Here is a 7,499-nt window from a genome sequence, read left to right as displayed (position 1 = left end):
ATTACATAAACTCTATGAAGAGCGTATCTAGCATACTGAAATCAGTATGCTACAATAATGTTATTGCCAACTCTGTTAATGAGGCTGCTAATTTCTTTACAGATTTCTTCTCGGCTAACTTTATCACATAATAGGAGGGGGACTCATGAAAGCATATAAACTTATAAGGTGTAAAATTATATCCATTTACACACGCGGTTATATGAACGCACCTAGCAATACTCTTGATAAACTTGATTATTTATCAGCTGTATTATTGCCAAACAAAATTTTTTTGATTGTTATACCAATTAAAAAATACCAAGATTAAGTGAAAAATCAAAACTAAAACGCCTTTATCTGCTGATGTTGGAGATTTCTGATGAAAATGCCTGCTGTAATGTCTGCAAGGTTGGATTCCTTCGAGTTTATCGCGTTTACACAATGTAATGTGCGCGTAAATTTATACAAATTGTGTAAATGATTTTTCATAAAAAATTTGACAGCTCGTTTACGCACTAGATAAATTTATACGTTTACACACTTTATAAGGCATTTATACGGTTACATGAGTCCCCCTAATGATTTAACTGTGGAAGACACAGATAACATACACATGTTAATTAATTCTCCCTCCCTTCGAGGGAGATCTTAAGGCCACAATAGAGGTGGACGGTTGGCGCAAGGGTGCGCAAATGGCGGACGAGGAGATACATGTGTACACCGATGGTTCCAAAGTAGTTGAAGGAGTAGGGTCTGCGGTATACTGCGCTGATCCGGAAATAAGCAGATCCTACAGGCTGCCGGATTACTGTAGCGTTTTCCAAGCGGAAATATTAGCCGTAACCAAAGCAGTAGAAACCCTGGAAGAGAATAGCTTAAGCTGCAACCGTGTTAACTTTTATATTGAAGGTCAAGCAGCAATTAAGGCAATAATATCGCATAGCACAGCATCTAAATGCGTGTTAGAGTGTAAGCAGCCTCTGGAGAGAATCGGGACAGGGAGAAGCATACATCTATATTGGGTCCCAGGGCATTTGGGAATAGATGGGAATGAAAAAGCGGACGAACTAGCTAAAAAGGGCGCATCCCTCGAAGCTTGCTCCGTAGATGTCCCAATTAGATTGGGCGAGATTAAGCGAATGCGAGAGGTGCACATGATCGACCAAGCGGGAAAGGCGTGGGTTCAAGCGCGGGGCTGTAAAGTGTCGAAGATTATGTGTAGGTCTTACAACCTTAGACAAACACAGTTGCTTCTATCATTAAAAAGAGAGGACTGTATAATCATGACGGGTATTCTGACTGGACACTGCCTTCTGTCGTCACATGCCTTTAAATTAGGCTTGGTCAGTGATAGCAGATGTAGGAAGTGCGGGTTGGAGGAGGAAACGATCGAGCACATTCTGTGCTCGTGCCCTGCACTTGCCAGGCTAAGACTCCAGCTATTAGGAGTGATACAGCTGTCAGATCTAGAAGCAGCAAGTGGCTTAAGTCCTAGGAAGCTTCTAGTATTTGCCAAGAGGACGGAGTTATTTTATAACATAGGTCCTGGTTTTTGATAGGGTTTTTCAGCTTGGCCGTTAAAACAAATTTCTGGTAACACTACGGACTCAATCAGTCTATATGAGGTCCTCATGGACCGGCCAGTTCAACCTACCTACCTCCCTCCGCTAATAATTTTGGGTCACTTTCTCTCACAGAGGCAGACATAGTTGAGGGGATTATAAAACTTAAAAATTTCTCCAGACTTGATGTTGACAATCTTTCAGTTATTCTATTAAAAAATTGTTCTTAGCCGTTAGTGATTATATTCAAGAAATCATTGGCATCGGGTATTTTTATTGATGACTGAAAGCAAGCATCCGTCACTCCCATATTTAAGTCTGGCAACAAAAGTAACTGTTCTAATTGCAGACCCATTTCCAAACTGTGTACAACTTTGAAGCTTTTTGAATGTGTTGTCAAAGACAAGCTTTATTTTCGTATTAAACACCTGCGCCAATCAACATGGGTTTGTCCCAGCTAGATCCACCATAACGAACCTCGCTTTCTTTCCTGACGATTGTTACATGTTAGGCGGGGTTTTCAGGTTGTTTTCTCACAGGCATTCGATAAAATTTCTCATAAAATTTTAATTGCGAATTTAGCTTGGTGGACCCCATACCCTATGTTTCTGCAGTGGATTAAATTTTACTTCTACAACAGAAGTATTGTTGTAAATATTGACGGTGCTTACTCGAAACCATTTTGGGCCACCTTTTAAGTGCCCCAGGGTAGTATGCTCGGGTCTTTACTATTTGTCTTGTTCATTAATGACATCTTGCAATTCATCTACCTAATTTCTGCTTTATGCTGCTGATCTAAAGATCTATTCAGTTGTTATAATGATGTCGTTGTTCTTCAATCTGAGATTAATGAGCTTTATAGCTGGTGCTTTAAGAACCGTCTCATCCTTAATATAAGTTAGTGTCTCACTGTGACGTATGGTAAACTGCTGAGGCCACTTCACACCTCCTATCATATTGCAGATACTTTTTTTCGTACGCCTCTTGAAGTAAAAGGCTTGGGTATATACTTCGACTCAGTTTAATTTTAACACTCACATCAGTTTCACAATTTCTAATGCGTTTTCAATGCCTGCATATGTTAGACGCCATTCGATCGAACCGATCCCGTCTTATGAGTCTCGTTGCCAACTATTATCCTTACTATCTTTAAATAACCGCAGAATTCTTTTGGCCTCGTTGTTCATATTCGATATTTTCAAGGGCAAAATTGACTGCGCGTTGCTTCTTTAAAGACTATGCTTAAATACTCCCAGTAGCAACCTCCGCCGCTCTGAAATCTTTCTCGTTGGGCTGAGTAGAACTGTTTATAATTCAAAAGCGCCTATTAACAGAGCCGTATCAGAAATCAATTGTTTCTCAAATGTTTTGGAAATTGATTTCTCGGACTCAAAATACGCTTTTCAACTTAAACTAAAAAACTACTTAAGCTGTAATTATATAAATTCTCTTTGCTAATGTTTTCCATAGCTTAATTTAAGCTGGTTTTTGTAATTTAGTCATAAGTGTCTGTGCTAAACATTTTGTTACTAGACTAAATAAATATATAGTAATTAATATATAATCTAATTCAAGTTAATTATATGAATTAAGTTGAGTGATGCGTTACAGTATGATTTTCGGCTACTTTTTGCATACTTTTTGCAACGAAAAGCTAGCGAATAGATGATTAATGCATTGAGATATTATGTTCTATGGATGAACGTGAAGTCTTCAATACTCACTGGGCTAGTGTGGACTACAGACCATTCTCTCTTGAATAAGAAAGGAGGCATATGGCCATTAGTGGGACATATACAACGTGTAATTGAATACGATGAAAATTTATTAAAATTCAACTGATAGGGTCCCATCAAAAAAAATTTGCCACGGGCCCACTGCACTCTGCTGCCTGTGCCTGATGACGGCTTTTGCTTCATTTGCTGGGACCGTTTCTTCTTTAGGCGAAAAGTACGCAGATACCAAAATTACCTCTTGTTCGCCTCTTGGGGTTGATGAGGGCTTAAGTCATCTCAATGTCTCCCTTTGCTGGCTCCCTCGGCACAGCGGCTTTGAAGGGAATGAACTCGCGGATGAGATAGCTAGGAAAGGTTCAGACTTAGACATAAGTGAGGTGGACAGCTCCGTCCGACCGCCGGTGAGTTATCTCCTAGGGAGAATCGACGAATATGAGAACAGGGCAACGGACTTGCTATGGACGAATAGGGTTGACTGCGAAGTCTCAAGTTCCTTATGGCCATGCTTGGATAGGAAAGACACCAGCTTCCTTCTCAAACTGAACAAATCTGCGTTGGGTCTACTTACGGGTGTCATCACAGGTCATTGAGCTATCGCACCAGTGCTCCGACGGTAGCGAATACCAACAAGCTCCCTCTGCAGAAGCTATCAGGATGAGGATGAAGGGGAGTCGATCTATCACTTTCTCTGCCGATGTCCAGCGTATCAAAGAAGAAGGCTCAGATTTCAGGGCTCACGCTTCTTCGACAGCCTGGCAGAGGCTGGGAAGGTGGACGTCTCGCTCCTTCTTGGGTTCATCAGGGAAAGCAAGTGGTTCCACTAGGATGTAATGGGGCTAAAAGAATTTGCCGCTATTTACTGAGGGCACTCGCAATGGACAAAAATACCTCTGAGTGGAAATGTGGGTAACACTCAAGCACGCCCTAACTTAACCTACTGCAAAATGTCGTCGTTTGAGGTGCATTCCTGTTCACTAAATAACCCCACGGGAATGATGCATCGGATACCACATTTAGCATACACCCTGCCATGGAGAGAGCTTTGGGGCGATAGCCCTTAGCCACTCCTTGTGGGTTGCATCTCTGCAAATGAATGAAAGCCAGCCTGGATGAGGTGTACAACCGCTAAAAGTGGATGTTTCTGCACTAGTCTGCGCGGACTGTATTCAAAAAAAAATTGCCGAAAGAATCAAGCGTTTTCTGCATGGGCTGTTCAACAACTGAATTCATTTATTTGATTTCAAAGGCTTACAAGCTAACCAGTGAGAGCATGTACATATGTATATGTGCAATATGAGTTGCATAAATGTGCATGTATATATTTATATATTGCGAATTCACTGCATAAATAAAGTACATATAATTCAATAGGGCTTGCCACATTGACGACGGCGGTGTAGCCGCCACATCTGTCATATTATTTTTACTCATGTTCTTATGGCGATGGTTTTTTTAACGACAACATGGCAACACGCCAATCAACCACGAATGCCGCTGTCGCCAGATTAAATCTATTTCTATTTTGACAAGCGGCAAAGCATAAATGCTTCTTCTTAACTTTTCTGACAAGTAATTTCGCGCGTGTTTATTGAAAGTTTTTCTTGGGTAAAATTGGTAAAATAATAAAATTAGTTATAATCTCACGGTTTTATAATAATAATAACTTATTTGACATTATATTAAGCGATACAGAAACAGTTTAAATTATTGGTAAGAAAAATCTTCGACTGAAAAAAGGTAATTGTTTACTTTAGGGTACAACTACTAAAACTCGTCCAAAAATATCGGGAGGGGTGTCAAAAGATGCGTCTTGATCCCTGGACTACGAATCCGAAAGTGGAAATCAGACATTTTATTTCTTTTCGGACATTTGCAAACAAAACCGAAAATTTTCATGTCGTTTTTGTGATTTTGTGGTACCGACAAGAAAAACTGGGTAAAAGTGTTTTGCGCGGATATAGTTTTGGTATCCAAACCGGTGTTGGACCCACCCAGGGTAATTTTTTATAAGCGTGGCCGAAGGCCGCCAGTGCAGAAAGGCGTTCTGCGCAAAAATACTATGGATCCCACCCCCGGTTTCGGAGTGCTGCGGAGCCGGGTTTTTGGCAATATCTTTTCACAGAAATAAAATTTTTAATTTCCGCTTTCGGATTCGTGATCCTGGGTCATAAGTGCGTCTTTTGACACCTCTCCCGATATTTTTGGACGAGTTTTAGCAGTTGTAACCTAAAGCAAACAATTACCTGAAAAAATATGAAAAAATTGTTTTTTCATAAACCTGAATTACATACATAGATTGCTACAATTTCAACAAATTAAATATGGATATAGATGAAAAATTAATTGAAGAGGTGCGGAAAATGCCCATTATATATAATCTGGGCTTGGAGGACTATAAAAACATAAAGAAAAAGGAATTGGCATGGAGGCAGGTCTCCTCTGCTATGCAAAGTGAAGGTTAGTATACATATTTGAGATTTATTTCTTCATGTGGTGTAAATTTCAATTTAAAATGTAGAGGAACAATGCAAAAAGCGGTGGAAGGATTTGCGAGACTCCTACGAACGAATTAAAAGGTATACACGAATATGTGGACCTCGTACTGCAGTCCAAGCTGTGGAATTTAAATTAAGTAAGTCATCCGCATTACACAAAATATTTAACATAAACTGCACAAAAGTTATATGTTTCGCATATTCAAGTACGCCGCAAACAAGATTTGGAAGATGCCAGCCTTGTATTTCATCCCATGATGGCACATCAAATATTTGGTGAATCTGAAAGCATATTCGGATATAAAGGTTTATGTGTGCGTATTTTATACACTGCTGGTCCTCTACATATTTATATTGGCATTGAATATGACAGTCGAGTTGATGAACTATCAGGCGGAGATATAAAGGCTGATGTAGTTGTGCGACCGATAGCGGAAAAATTACCTGATGGCTGTTTTTTTTGTTAATATGAATGCGTTTTTGAAAACACTAGATAAAGCAGATAAGTTTCAACCATTTGGTGAAAAAATAACCGAACACAGTGTTACTGATGAAGACGGACAGGAGCACTTATTCGAACTATATCATTGTGACTATAAGGTGCCAGCATTCTTAAAATTCTTCAGTCGTTTGTAGACATTTAAATTATGGTTCGTTGATGCAGTATCCTATATTGATGTTGATGATCCGCAATGGAGCTTCTTTGTATGGTATGTTGACTAAATATGATACTTTCAATAAGTAACTTATATCAATTTTTATATTCCTACAGCTATGAAAAGTATAAAAATGATAATGGTGATTATCAGTCTGCAACCACTAGCTACACCACTGTAAATGAATACTACGCATATCCTCGACACATACGACCGCGCATTAGTCAATTTGGCACAAAATTCATTGAAACTGTCTATAAACATTACTTACCAATCATTAATGTCATTGATATGGCAGTGGAAGATCCATCGGGTGATTTTCAGCGTTTACGCAACTATATTGATGCTCGTCTGTGTATGGGCCTAAAAAGTTTTGGAAGTGATGTCATCAAAAAAGGATTTAACAAAGGAATGGTTCATGAGGCACGCGAAACGTACAAGGTAAACTAATTTAACTAGTAACTATTAAAAACCACCTGTTAAACTGATGCTCATCTCTTTCCAGCTAAATCCACGTCAGTGTCGCCGGGTTTATGAAATACTTCGACTATATTATACAAACATTTATGATAAGGACGATTATCATGCTTATCGTTTAGATGTAAAGCGTCGGTTAAACGCAATTTATTATAAACATACACATAAATGATATTAAGAAAATGGAAAAAGCTAAAGTGGATACGGAATGGTTGAGAGCGCGTTTACCTACACCAAGTCAACGTATGGAGCAATTGCATGAGGGATATGAAAAAGAAGAGAATGCATACAAACAAATTGTTGAAAAGTTACGTGATTAAGCTTATGAACCTAGCAAAGTTTTTGTATGTGTTACAGTAAATGATATAGATTTTAAGTGTCATTTAGCTTGTATTCTTCTACATCTGATTATTATTTTTTATGTAATAAAACCTAATTATTAATTGTACAATAAGAGTTCCGAATTTATTCGTGTATGACGTCTTTTACCTCCTCCGTCTGCTGCGTAGTTTTATATACAGAGAACATGAAAATATAGATACGAAGAAGTTACGATGGTCAATTTGAATCGGTTACGGGAATGTCATGATA

At 38.9% G+C, this 7,499-nt stretch overlaps 1 pseudogene; it reads left to right on the top strand.

Annotated features, from left to right (window-relative positions):
- Window positions 1–4,854: 4,854 nt before the first annotated feature.
- LOC137253726 (histone acetyltransferase type B catalytic subunit-like) lies at window positions 4,855–7,236 on the top strand (annotated as a pseudogene).
- The last annotated feature ends 263 nt before the right edge of the window (window positions 7,237–7,499 follow it).

This window comes from Eurosta solidaginis, chromosome 5, assembly GCF_040869045.1.
Source record: "Eurosta solidaginis isolate ZX-2024a chromosome 5, ASM4086904v1, whole genome shotgun sequence".
Taxonomy (NCBI): domain Eukaryota; kingdom Metazoa; phylum Arthropoda; class Insecta; order Diptera; family Tephritidae; genus Eurosta; species Eurosta solidaginis.
This window is presented reverse-complemented; position numbering and strand designations above follow the sequence as displayed.